General features: G+C 43.2%; 1 protein-coding gene and 1 long non-coding RNA gene across 15 annotated transcripts in view; one reads left to right on the plus strand and one right to left on the minus strand.

Moving 5' to 3' along the window:
- BTRC (beta-transducin repeat containing E3 ubiquitin protein ligase) overlaps positions 1–14391 on the minus strand; it is a 119247-nt gene that overhangs the window by 40718 nt on the left and 64138 nt on the right. The window lies entirely within an intron of this gene.
- Positions 417–11460, plus strand: LOC311440160. Its single transcript, XR_014695233.1, has 3 exons — positions 417–576; positions 4766–4858; positions 9797–11460. It is a non-coding gene; the product is annotated as an uncharacterized lncRNA (long non-coding RNA).

The raw sequence follows: 14391 nt of genomic DNA on the forward strand, positions 1-14391 counted from the left end.
ATTTTAATATTAGTGTGTGACAGAGACGAAGAAACACAATAGGATGTTAGGCTACCCCCAGTTACATTTTCGCTTCTCTGACAAGTCCAGTAAGAAAGCCTAGAAGTAACCAGACCCGAGGAGATGACAGAAGCACCTGACAAACACTACGCAAACTTCCTGGCATAACCTGCCCGTGTCCCTCAGTCCCAGCTGACAGCTGTCCTTGCCATTCCGGGCCCGAACTCTGTGTACACAGTCCTGCTGCTGCACCCAAACCCTGACACCCAGACCGTCCCTCTCGTGGTACAGATGGCATCCGAGGCCGGTTCTTTCATCCCCTTAAGAGGACTTGGAGAAAAGCGCTGGCAACTCCTTCCCGCTCCCCACACCTCTCCCATGTGGCAGGAGAGGATTACAGGCAGTTATCTGACCTGTCCAACGCGAGTGGAAGGGCATGTGAAGTGACAGCAAGACTACCCCGCTGCAGTCCAGTTGACGATGCTGGCAGTACTCAGCTCCCTGGATCCACAACGCAGTCCAGCTGCTCTCCCCAGCGCCTACGCACGATGGTGGCTCGGTTCTGATCAGAAACAGGTACGTGGTTGTGCTGGCAGGACGGTGGCAAGCCACAGCATCAGCAATATCTTCCTACACATGCGTGCCCAAGGACAGAAACCTTCTAGATCTCTGATCACTGCCAAATATTAGAAGCCACCTCTCTCCCATCTTCATTTAGGATGCAGTTTGCAGTCATTGCTCTTGTGCCTGTGTTCCTTTGCATCCCTTCATGAGGTCCTCGGTGCTATCTTAGGAAACAAAGGGGAGGCAGCTAGTGCCAAATGTAGCCCTTCTCCTGCAAACACATGAAATACTCCACGCATTAGCTAGATCTGTGGATGCTGTGGCAGACTTGCGTCTTGAACTGTAGGGTAGAAGTTCTGTGTATGCAAAACTTGGGAGGAGCAGGTACCTAACCATTGACATTAATTGGGACTAATGAATTCAATGTTGACTGTGCTCTGAAGTTGGACCTCCCAAGGTCTCTTCCAGCTTAAGCTGTGATTCTCTTCTATACCTCGGGTCAAAGCTCATCTACACGTCCCAGGCTTTTGGAAAAAAAAGGTATTTAGGTTTTGGCTGAAACCAAAATACAGTTGTCTCATGTTGATGCATGTCATTTATTATAAACAAAACCTGAAATTCTATTTAAAAGATGATTCATGGAGAATTATTTTTTTTTAAAGCTTTCCAGCTCTGGGCTTCACGAGACTGCTTTTTTTTATCGTTCATTCTTTGCAGCGATCAAATACCAGATTCTTAAAGAGTTCTGTAGATATGCGAGCACTTCTGCTTTTGCAAGTGGAGAGCATACAGGATTCAAGGGCCCTGCTTGGAAATCTGATCTTGACTTCCAATTCTGTCCCTCCAACTGTTTTACTTTTTTTTCAAAAACTGTTGATTTTGTTCCAATCCATGGGTTGTCTCAGAACTGTAGCTGATTCTGTCCACAAATGATTATACTACACATATATTTTCACTTACAACCCAAACCCATTGCAGAATTCAGGTCTCAAACAAGAAACTAATTGACTGTAATGCTTAATCACCATCAGAGTCTTCTAAACTCACACTGCAACCCACCTCTGAACTGGCTGAGATTAGAAATGATGATCAAGCCCAGGATTGGCAGATCTCAATTAACATGCTAGGAGAATAATCTGATTCGACAGAATCACACAATTCTGTGAAATCCAGGGACTTAAAAGAAAACAACACTTGCACATAATTGGCATAAATTAAGCAACATTTTTATTACCTATAATCAAAGACTTACAAGGAAGGTTTACTTGACAGAAAGAGGGCTTTCTTTGCTGAGAAATTACAAGTCTTACTTAATTAACAATCTAATTTTTTTCATAGCGTAGCTGCTAAGTATTTTTCACTTTTATTTTCCCCCAGATGAATGTTATATAGGGGAACTGACTCCGAACACAAAAGCTATTGTTTAAAAATTGACAGAAGCGGGGTCAGAAAAGACAATGCTGCAATATTTTAATAATCACCTACTTCAACTCAGCTTGCGGCCATTGTCGCAAGGCTCTCATTTTGTGTTCTGCAGCAAGTGGAGGATGGATATGAGGAAGTTAAATCTGAAGGTTAAATCTTTCACAAATTCAGGGCATGCTTTATCATGAAGGTAAGTTTGCCTGTTGCACACAGAGCCCTGTCAAGATTCACTATTACAGCAGGGTAAGTAATAGTGGCTACTTTGAATGCTACTTCCAAGTCTGAGAGCAATTATCTGCTCGCTCGTTTTTAATTTTCCTCAACAGTGAGGTTCAGCAATCTATACAGTCGGCTTTCCAAACTGCAGCCTCAGCTCAGCCCGTCAGTCACATGCAACAAGGGACTGCCTGCCTCGTTGAAGTTATCTCGGATATGAGCTTCTACAGGCGGACTAATTTGAGCCCCTTTTTGTAAATTATAAATTGTGTTAAATATACATGAAGGCAAATATGGAACAATTTGTTTTACTGCGCAACGTGAGTTATTTCCCATTCTAGGTTCCCACCGAGAAAACTCTGAATTTAAAAATTTGCCAATTAGTGGCAGTAACTACTGGTGAGATCTGACCCAGCCGAACAGTAGTGCGTGCTGAACGCTGCGAAGGGCAGAGCAATGTTCTGGGAGGACTAAGGGACCAGAACACCAGACAATAACAAGAAGCAGCATGCAGTTGTTTGCCCAAGCTTACTTTTCCCTTCAGACGAACTGAAGGTTGTGTCCTTGCCTTAACATGACAGTTAAGCTATAAATTCACATCAGCCAGAAGCAGATCTTTGCATGAACATGAAAGCGAGCGCTAATTGATGTGGTAAAGTTTAGGACAATTATTAAATAGTGTTTGTAGAGAGTGCGATCAGGAAAGCAACAAATTAATTCCTCCAAGAAACAAGCTCCTCAACCACAAATGCTCAAATATCTTCACTGTTCCTCTTCTTTCTTTCTTAAATTAAGCCACTCCTATTCAATTTATCCTAATAAAATAAATACAAAGAGGGCATGACTGCTCCCTACACATATATGGGATAAACATATATGTATATTGGAAGAACACCAAAAAGGGAAGAGCCTATTAATAGAAAAGGAAGAAACAAGCACAAACAGCAATGCTACAGTCTCAGTATGAATAAGCTAGCTTGGAAACTCAGAGAAGATTTCCAGTCTTTAGAACAATCAGGTTCTGGAATGATCTTCTGATGGAAACAGAACGGAAAAAGTCCTCAAGTCAAGCTTTAACTGGTTGTAAGAGGAAACTCAAAATTCACAAGAGGGACAACACAGTACCTGCAAAAGCAAGGGGCTGGAACCAGTAACCTGAAAGGTCCCAGCAGGTAGAATGGTACAAACCAGGAAGCAACCTGTTCTGCAAGAGGTCATTCACCACCTTGTAGCTCAGAGAACATCTGAGACAGCACAGATGCCAACTTGTTGACTGGTAATTGAGCAAACTGACCTTCAACGAGTAGAGAACATAAACGGGACCGAGGACTCCACTCTATTAAATATACAAAGGTATATTGATTCCTCTATCGTGGATGATGGGCCACTCCATCAGCCAGAAAAAGAGCTGTCAATTTTCAATCTGAGCTTGAGCATACCTGAGATTTATGACATGTCCAACCTACACCACGAGGTGCTGAGGTACACGAGGTACCGAGCTGCTGAGTTCCACATGACACACAGGAACACTATTTATTCTGGTATGTTTCTACCCATCTGTCTCAGCTCCAGGAGATTTGTAGGTAACCTCAGACTGCCCTGAGGCTATCCTCACTGTGTCTGTAGTTGGTTTGACAGGATATCCCTGCTAGTCTCTAGAGCATTTATAACACAGGTATTACACAGGAGCAGAGAAGATCTCATTTCATACTTTCACTGCCTCCAGGTAAACTCCCATAGGAACTGGGGCAAACCTTTAAGCTGCTCGTTCATGTAATGTTTGGATGTTAGATGAAGATGGGATCTGGCAGGTGGTAAAGCAAGTGACCTTGGAGTCCCTGATATGTATGCACTATTGCTGGAGGAGCAGGGAGGAGTTATCTCAAGTCTCTTATCACTGACCAGACAGGCTAGGCTGTGACCTGCTGGACGATCACTTGTAGTGACTATGAAATCTACTGTCTCCACGGATAATCATCTATTGTCTCTATAACTAGAAGAAAAGATGCAACTTTGCTGCTAGCTTTTGCTAGCTTGCGCCTTTAACTGATCAGCTATCTATGTGTAGGATGCAATGGCTATCTGGCACACACTTTCAGGCATTTCATGATGATTGTTGGAACCACAAAGAGCAGAAACTCAGACAGGTACCAGCTAGAGCCCAGTAGGACTCCAAATCCATTCTTACCACTAGCAGGATCACCACTTGGCCTGTCAGCTGCTGGTGATCTGCTGCAAGAGACAGAATGATGCAGGCCAGCATCTGACCTCCAGACTAATTACACTGAGTCACCTCAGATCCCTCATAAGATGAGGAATTCTTTAATTTAATATCAGGAAGCTCTGAAGGTAAATGTGACACCAGCCAAGGACAGGATCTGAAGCCTGTGGATCTGGTCTTTCAAATCAGAAGGGATTCTAACTGGCATTACTTGATCCAAAGAAGTTACTGTGGTGACAAATGGTCAGAACTGAAGGTACAGACAATTATGTATTTGCAAGTAAACTGAAGGTAAGACATCAAATTCTCCAGTTAAAACTGTTTTATTCTCTTAAACAGCATTGGAGATGAGACTGCAGACTTTCCTGACCTATAACTTATCCATGCAACCGCAGAGTTCACATTTCTCTGTCCCCCTTCCATGGGAACAAGGTATGTTTTAGGGATCAGCACTTCACACCACACGTATTGATTTCATTAGTAGAGGTAAGGTTTTTTAATCTCTCTAAAGAGAAACTATATTCTGTAATAGTTTATGAATAACTGCCTATTAAAAACTTAATAGCTGAACTCACTAAATGATTTGTCTCTAAACAAATGTTCTCCTTGTGTTTTTACATTATTCATAAAAGTTTAATGTACATACATTTGATAGAACAGATACCACATTGCATAACTCAAGAAACAAAGTTACCCTGCATCACATGGTGACTCACACTGTTTATATGGAAAAGGGGGACAGTTAAAATCATGTAAAAACTTTGTCTCTTTTGAACTTTAATGTGTTTTGCCTATAAAAAAGATTCTACTATAATTTGTAGGTGAGGAAGGATTTCTGGGGAATGGTAATATTGATTTAGATACACGAACCTTACCATTACTTTTTCAAACACAAACACAATCTTCTGAGTCTGAAGACTGTAACCCAGTTTAACCTATTTTGTTAAAAATAGAAAGAAATTGCAAAGAAAATGTTGCTAACGTTCTGTCAACAGCAAGCGGAAAGTTTGTCAGTCCTTGCAGAGCACAGAAAGAAATGGATAACTTCAATAAGCAAAACACAGAGAGAGTTTAGGTGGAGGTAGGAAAAATTCTAATACAGAACAAAAACAGTTTTCATGAACAGTATCCAGAGAGGCTTTTGTGTTGGACAAAGCATGTAATATTCTAGAAAGTACATGGGTATAGGATCCATGGAAGTCTACTATCTTGCTTGGGGCCATTTTAGGTGAAACGTTTTGGGAACTTTTGTTACTTAACCACAGTCTGGTGTGCGCCTGCTTGCCAGAGTGTTTGTTTCTAGCAATGTGTTTATTGAGGCTGTGGGAGCTCTTTGAAAGCTACAGGGCGGAGGGAGAGAGAGGGAAGAGTTCTGTGAAAATTTCTTCCAGTACAGGCTCTAATTACTTAATGATTTTCTTTATCAGATCCAAACCAGGCTGGCTTGTCAACCAGCAGCACATGATCGATAGGCATCTATCCTCCTTCTGCCCTGCAGCATGCCCTGCAGGAGTTTGTGCAGAGCTTCTGGGTAGCTTGGTCAAAGATGAAAGCTTCTTCTCTGCAAAGGAGTCCTCACCGGGTAAGGGTCTCTTTGGATCAGGGAAGCCAATGGGGCCGTATTGTGCTCAGGGCACGCGCAGCACTGTTTGAGAACCTGGCTGTACACCAAAGCCTTTGTGGTGGCCTCGGATCATCGCCAGCCTTACAGCAGGCATATTGATCAGTGGGGTTCCCTTCTAGGTCGGTCCTGATGCTCAGAAAGTCATAGTCAGATGAGTATTTCAGAGAGAGTTTGAAGAAGAGAGACGATGGTTACTGAACTTGTGATGAAAACCAGGGGGAGTCCAGAAATTGAGCACATACCTCTGGGAAAGGCGAACTGACTAAACACATGACTAAGCTGTCAGCAGAGCCAGAGGGCAACTTCTACTCCTGTCTTTCCTCGGGCTTCCATCTGCTCCTGGCTAAGCCACTCCTTTCCTCCTGCGATGCTCTGCAGCTACTTCTCAGGGTGTTGCAGGCTTCCAGGAACGTTCCCAAAGCTGACTGAGCCTCAGGCAGAAGGCAGTAAACAGCAACACTCTACACATAGCTCTGATCGTGAAATACGGTAGAGAAAAGCTCTAGAATAATCAGGCAACAAAGGTGAAGAGCACCCCAGAGAAGGACTTCTTCCCCCAGGCTGGAAGCAGGTCTCAGCTGAGGAGGGGACAGAGCAGGGAGAGCAGAGGGGTGGGAAGAGATAGGCTGGAAAACTGCACTGAGAAAATGCAAAACATAGAGAGCTGGATGCAAAAAAAATACATTGAACATTTTAAACGAAATTAACAGAAAATAGGATTCTAAAAACCACCAAGAACTTCTACTGCTGGTAAAATCAACCAGTTACAAAACCTAACCAGAAGCTAGAAAAAAAAAAAAAAAGATCATATAAGGCTAATAAAGAATTAAGATTTGCTGTATGTTCATTTTAACACGTATGTAAGCACCAACGGCCTGTAGGCTGCCTATTATCTCACACGTGGCATATTTACACTATTTCTGATATTATACCCCATGCTGGGACATCCCATTACAGAGTCACGGTGGCGGCTCCATACTTAAGGTGTCAGGAGGCTGGGAATTGTGCAACACATCGCCTCTCCCCTGTTATTCTCTCGCAGTGAGATTACTTTTGGGCAGGAATTTGCCATTTGCTTCCAGCCCACGAGGGAATCTCTTAGGGAGCTGACAAATTGATTTAAGCAGCTGCAGAATATTTTCCTGACTTTATGTTTTATTAAAAGAGGGGAAGAAAAAAAAAAAAAAGCTTTGTCATCTTTCTGTGTTTTATGCAACAAGAAGAAATGTTTGGTTTACAAAGCGTCCACATTTTGTTAGACATTGCCATTGCCTCTGATGAGGACTGCATCTGACTGCAAACCTGACTGCAACCATTGGTGGCTGGGAGGCACCAGCTTCCCAAGACGTGTCTAACACTTCCCAAATTCAGGCAGACTTGGGGAAGAGAGAAAGTGCCAAAGGAGCGGAGCTCAAATCAGCATGAGGTGTATGTAAACACTCGTAATGCTCATGTACAAAACACGCTTCCTGTGGTATCACATTTCCAGATCCCCACACATCCAACAAGGAAACGTTAAGCAGCGTTATTCCGTTCCACGGACAGAAGGACTGAGATGGAAAAGCAGAATGTGACAAAGCCAAAAGATGCCTCCAAATCTGGAGCCTTAATTCCTCATCTAATATGCCTCCCGTGAGGCCTCGTTGCTTATTATAAATAAAGTGCTTCATTCCTGGATTTTGGTTGTAAGAGAACTTTAGAACTTCTCCATGGAAAGGGATGCTATGAGTCCGGCCCTTGTCCCAAGAAAGACTAGAAGGATTAATTAAGGCTTGTGAAGCACTCAGACTACAGGGAAAGCCCCAGGAGGAAGTTCCTATTTCCATATTCCGACCAGGGCTTGAAAGGCACGCAATAAATACAGCCTGGGGCACCGACCAAACAACATGAATAAAATAAAATATCGAGCAGCTGTTCGTTAAGTGAATACTGTTCATCCCACAGCAAACTTTATTTTTGCCTCGGGCTGCGGGGAGCGGGGGAAGCAGATTGAGCTGGAAATAAAATTTTACCTCAAAGGGTTAAATAGTAGCACAGTTACAGACAACTGAAACGGATTCTTATAAAGCAAAATATTAGACAACTTTAAGCCAAAAGGGTAAGCCACACTACGGATTACACCACGAATGCAATTGGTTTAGATAGTGCAAAGGGCCTGTGATTTATTAGGTTAACTTTTTGCAGAGATGTCGTTCAAGCTGTAAAAACCAGGGGGACATCACCAAATTCTCACAAACCTCCCCCAGTTTTTATAGGAGAGGAAGGGATGAGGTTCCATCACTGTAACACAGATCAAAACACTACGCTAGCCGAAGATGGGGAGCTCTGCCTGGAATTAAGGAATAAAAAACCCACACAAGCCCTGCTTTCCAGCACATCTGCTGTCCTGCTCCCTACCTACGAGTTAGCAACGTGAAGTTGGTGGCTGAGCGAGTGCTTGCAGGGGAGCCCCAGGCACAGCCCGCACACCTAGCTGGGTGCAGCACGCCGGCTTCGGGCTTCTCTCAGCATCTGAAAAGGTTTGGCTGGCTTTCCAGTGTCAGAAGAGGGATACCTAGAAGGGAAGGCAGCCTGCACAAGCATCCTGATGGGAAAAATGAACGAAAAGCAGCACAGGCGCTGCGTGCACAGTGACAGAGCCTCGGTCTTCAACCATTAAAACTTCTTTGGCAATTACAGGGAAGGAGAGAGGTGATGCCTGAAAAACAATGCAGAGAGCAAGGAAGGAAGACCAAGAACCACGTTAATCAGAAGTAGCTGGATTCCTCTGCACTGCAAGCATGAACTCTATTTCATAGCATTTCTGGTTTTTCTTCCCAGAAGTCACCCCCTGATATCACTCTTCCCCCCCAAAATTATTTTTTGTCTTTACAGAAATACCAGTTTTTGAAAGACTGCTGTTCAGATCCGACAGTCAGTAATTACCATTTAGGATTTTAGACTATACCTGTGTAAACTGCTATTTTATCAAACCTCTAGGAAACAAAACAAACAAACAAACAAACAAACAATTGAGTCAATCTTCTCGGCAAACCCAGCTGCCACACCTCTCAAATTATAATTTGGTGGTAAGTGAATAAACTGAGAAATATTGGGGCAAAAAAAAAAACAAGCCAAACAATAAATAAATAAAACAAAAAAGGAGTCAGGAAAGCAACGCAGTATCTGATCTCTCCTCTTTTTTGCTGCTGAAAGACACATGGCATGCACAGTATTTTTAACTGGGGAGTCTCGTTTCAAATATATGCCAAGGAATCTTATTTCAAACATATACTAAATAAGGAGGGGAGTAATAAAACAGGCAGTCCCTTACTCTAATTTTATCCGTCTCCCTCCTCTTCTTTCCTTGATGCAGTGAAACTTTAAATCCAACACCAAACCCTGCCTCTCTCTCTTCTGTTGTTTTTTTTTTTTACACAGTGATCAACATTTTCCTAAATGACCCCCGAAAGGACCTACTTCTAAACTACTCATTAGTAACAGCCACGTTTGCAATATTAACCTGGATGCGGCTGTTTATTAAGATCTTTTAAGGGGTTTCGAATGAAGACACACTGCCGGTGTACAGGGAGCACAGAAGGGGTAATTTAAAACCCGTGTTTTTCCTCCCCCTCGCCGAAAACATGCCCAGCATTGTGCAGCTGTGCTGCCAGCTTCATCACTCCCTCCGTCTCCACTCTTGCTAATTAAAAGGTTGATCACAGAACAATGCTCTTCTCATTAATTTCGCCTTTCTGATTGGGCAGGATTCCCGCTCGCTCCGCCTGATCTTTTCCACGCTGCTGAAGTTAATGTGACAGGAGCCCGAAGATGGATTACCCGCTGCCATATTGCCCATCACCTCCAATCAGCAGCTATCTGGGTAAACTGATTGTTCTAATTTGCTCTCATTATTTTTACAATATCAGGAGAAAATAACGCACACAGCTCACTGTCAAAGCCGTGAAAATCAGCCATTAGTTAAACCCAGACACTGAGTGGCTTTATTAGAAGCGCTGCGGTTTATTGATGCCGCTTCTGCACCCTACGATAATACCTGCCCTGTTTAAACACACTTTTTTGGGGGTGTATTTATGTTGAAAGAAAATATTTATTAGGATACTTGTGGCAAGACGCGCTGTCTCAGCCTGTTATCCTGATCCGCTGGCGTGCGGCGAAGATGAAGAACAATAGGCTTGACTTCCACATAAAGAAGGGCAAAATATGCAGCAGCCTGCCTGCACATCTCCCCCATTATTTTACAGTTTAAATAAATTAAATCGTTTCAGCCCGAGCACGACAGGTACAATACGTAAATACAGCCCCGAATCACACAAAATGTTGTCATACGGCCAAGACAAAGCTGCTATGGGCACGACTGTGGGAGCTGTGCGGACAAGGTCAACGATTTGGGTTGGGGTATTTGTTTGGGTTTTGTTCTGCTAAGCAAAGGAGCCTGTGGAGGCCAGCATCGAAACACAGGAACTGAGAGCAGGAGCTCTGAGCGATAAAGGGAAACTGTTTTGTACAGCCAGGAACTCTTTTTCCCCTACAAAAAAGCATCGTGCTGCCACAACTTGGGAATGAGTCAGAGCAGAAATGTCATTCCACGCTGGAGCCTTGCAGGATCCCATAGCTAAGAAATGAATAAAGTATTGTTAGCGCGATGAAGTCAGGCATTTTTACACTGCAGCAGTGGTAAGAGCTACATTCAAAATCCTGGACCGCTGACAGTCTCTATGTTCTGTATAAAGGGACCTAAATTATTTTGGCTGCTGCCTATCTGCATCTTAGCAAAGGGAAACGCTAAATGGAAGGATTAACAGAAACATGGTACCTTAAATCTTGCTAAACATAAACCTTAAACCGGAGTCTACAATGCTGTAACTCGCAATGTGCTCGACGACTGACAGGCAGAGCGCAGCAGACTGATTTTACTTTTAAATAATATCTAAATTAGATTAGCTCTTTGTGTAGATCTGCATGAACCAGAGGGGACATTCATCATTGTGCCAAAAAAGTTAAATTCACTGGGGTACGCTCAAAGTGAATGGTTCTAGACCTACGTTTTATCTCTCAGACACATCATCAAGATGCTGTGCCAATATGCATGAAGCCAGCTAGGAGCTGCAAGAAAGACAACGGGAGAGTAACTGGATACCAGAAAAGGTTTAATTCTTCCCTTTGTAGATTATGAATTGCTCGGGACAGGATCTGTGGCTTCCCTGTCTGGTAAGCACAGAGCATCCCTTTCAATACTTGAGCTTCTTTTTTAATATTTAAACGGATTAAATATAAGGAAGGGTATTCTCCTCCCTCCCCCTCCAAAACAGATGTAATTCCACTTCCCCTCCCTCCCCCTGCTGTAATTTAAAACACTACAAATTTGCAGCACTGCTTTTTAAATATTTTTAAACCCTCGTCAGCTAGGGCCTTGCGTTTGGGGGTCGATTTTTCCCTCCCTCCCAGCAAAAGCTGCCTCCCAGCTTCGCTTGGTGTTTCTTGTGACCCTCGCTAATGGTTTCCTCTTGGAGGGGCGTGCCAGGCTTTTCTCCTTAAAATTCCTGCACTGAAAGCCTGCACCGCACCACACTCCACGAAACGTGCTGATGGCACAAATTACAAGCCCCCAGCCGAACACTCCAGCCCCCACCATTCGGGCAGATTTATGTGGGCTCTTGCCGACGTTATTACAAGTCAGAGTTTATTGGGAAATTGTTACATTATGCGGAGTGTCTAACAAATTGCTTATGCTGCTATAATTGGATTACAACAGCCGCTTGCTCCCACCGGTAAGATTAGGCAAGTAGGACTCCTGCCGATCTCTGAGCGTTAGCAGTAATTTTATTTGCCTTGCCTCTCTCTTTCCTAACAACATGCCTCTTTCCCTGCCAGCTGTCTGCTGAAAAGGCACAGGCTTGTTCCTTGGCCCTAACAATGCAATTACAGCCCTGCAGATCGCACTGTTTGTGCATTAAGTACAGAGCCAAAACGAGGCGAATTGATCGTTTGACTTTTGGAGGAGCCATGTGATCTCGGCGTGCGGGTGATCCGGCATGCATCAGTGGGCAATGCTGCAGTACACGCCTGCTGATGAACTCGCCTCATGCCATTTCCCCTCCCCGTCTGCTCCCCGACAGCAAAGACGTTGGAGCCTACCATTAATCCGGAGCTGGCTACAAAAACGAGCTCCTTTTTGTCACCTCTTCTGCCGGCCTAAACTCAGGGCTGGTTTCACCTTCTGAAACGTGACGCTTGGCCACACCAGTGGCATCTGTCCGGCGGGCTATGGTACCAGGTGATTATTCCAACATTTAACATCTTAATCATTAGCACAAGGATTGGACTTAATTTTCAATCAACCTTTTCAATTCTTGCTTTTGAAAAACACTGAAGATATGTCAAGGTAATATCAAGATGATGGTATTTTGCCCTACAATCTGAGGGCGCTGCCGCTGCAGGTGACTACTTGAGAAGTGATGCTCCTCTTTGCCTTTGCCAGTTTACCACTAAATCCATCAAGGATTTGGATTCCAAAGTGTTTCATATTCCCATCACAAAAGCTCCCCAAAAAACCTGCGAGCCCATTTTATTTCATACTTTTATCCTGGTGAACACTCCCTACAAGCTTGCTGTGGCAGGACCAGAACGAAGACCCCATGACTGCAACTCTTCACGCAGACTATCAATCACCAAAGCGCAGCAAACATTTGGGGTGGAAGCACAGCATGTGACAATGCAAACAATAAATGTGCAGGGCAATTCTGATTAAGGATGCCAGGTGTTGCCTAATTTGAAAGTTTTATATTGCATCTTCATTACCTGTATACTTGGAGGGTTATCGGATAACTCAGTTTAGATGGGACCTCGGGAGTTCTCCAGTCCAACCTCCTGCTCAAAGCAAGGTCAGGTCATGTAGCTTAGGGCTTTAAAACCTCCACGGATGGAAGCTGCAAAGCATCCCCAGGCAACCTATTCCAGGTGATGCTCATTATCACGAAAAAGTTTTGCTTTGTGACCAGTCAAACATGAGAGGGAGTTTCTAAGACCTGTATAAGAGCCCTTTCAAGATTTCCTGAACTCAGCTTTACTATTTGTTTCTTGAGATTCCAAACTGGGCCTCCAAAAAGTAAAAACATCTCCACCGAGTTGACTGCAATTTGGAAATAATTCTTCATATCGAGATTTTTCACATCACATGCGCATCCTTACCGCAGAGCTCTGAGAACTGATCTCTGGAACGCACTTAGAGACCCTCAGCTATAAAGCAATTTATGAGAAGTAAGTATTATAGTAATATTTCTTCAAAGTCTCGCTTTCATTTAAAAAAAAAACAAACACACAAGTGTAATTCTTTTTTAATTTGTGGCTTCATTGACACACAAAGTCATTTCGGGTGGGAAGAGAAGCAGAAATGACAAGCATAGTGTTTGCATAACTGAAAACTAAAGAAGCCTGTTTACATGTAGTTTAACACTCAAAAGAAACTCTGAACAGCTGAAATGCCTTATAAATAGCTCAGACCCAGAGGAAGTGCAAACGTCTGCATTGTGAATTGTAGATCTTAATTACAGACAATGGCTGGTACAGCAAGTAGCACGGAAAAAAAAAAAGTGAAACAGTTGCACTGTTCATGGTTGGCAATAATTCTTCAGGAAAATATTTACTATCAATCAGTTATGAGAAAAGGGACTCTGCGCTCATAAAACAGCACGTTGCTTCTCATACCAGGACCATTTTGCTTCAGCATAATCTGAATTTAAACAGCTTGTTTCCTGCGGATATAATTTTGGAAATAAATAAAACAAGTCTATCAAAATCTGGAGAATGTGTATGGTAGGGTAGGGTGGGGGAGCAGAATATCACATTTCTTTCTCAGTCATTTGCAAAAAGGTTATTAGACTGAGGGGAAGCTAAAGGATAAAGATTATCTTGACCTAAAAAAATAAATAAAATAAAAAATTAGAAACTCACAATTAAGGTGAAAGTAGACATATTGCTATGAAAGAAGATTAGCATCAGGTCAAAGCTTTTAGGTAACCCCCTGATTCTGTATTCTGCTTGTGCTGTCTAAATACTGAGAATTCAGTGCCGGACTTCATGTTTTAAAGCACCTTTTGAACATTAACTAACCCTCAGCAACACCCCTGCAATACAAGGCATTCACACTGCTCTCTTTCACAGAGAAGATACCTGGAACAGACACGTAAAATGACACGTATCGATCTCAAGGACTGGAAAGGCTTCAGAAGCACTGGCAAACTGTACATTATCTGAAGATATACCAACTCAGCAGTGTATCACAGCAGACCTCCGAGCTGGCTGAGTTGTTCATGCAAAGTAAATGCAGGGACACTCAGGA

The sequence above is a fragment of the Aythya ferina genome, assembly GCF_964211825.1.
Source record: "Aythya ferina genome assembly, chromosome: 7".
Classification (NCBI taxonomy): Eukaryota; Metazoa; Chordata; class Aves; order Anseriformes; family Anatidae; genus Aythya; species Aythya ferina.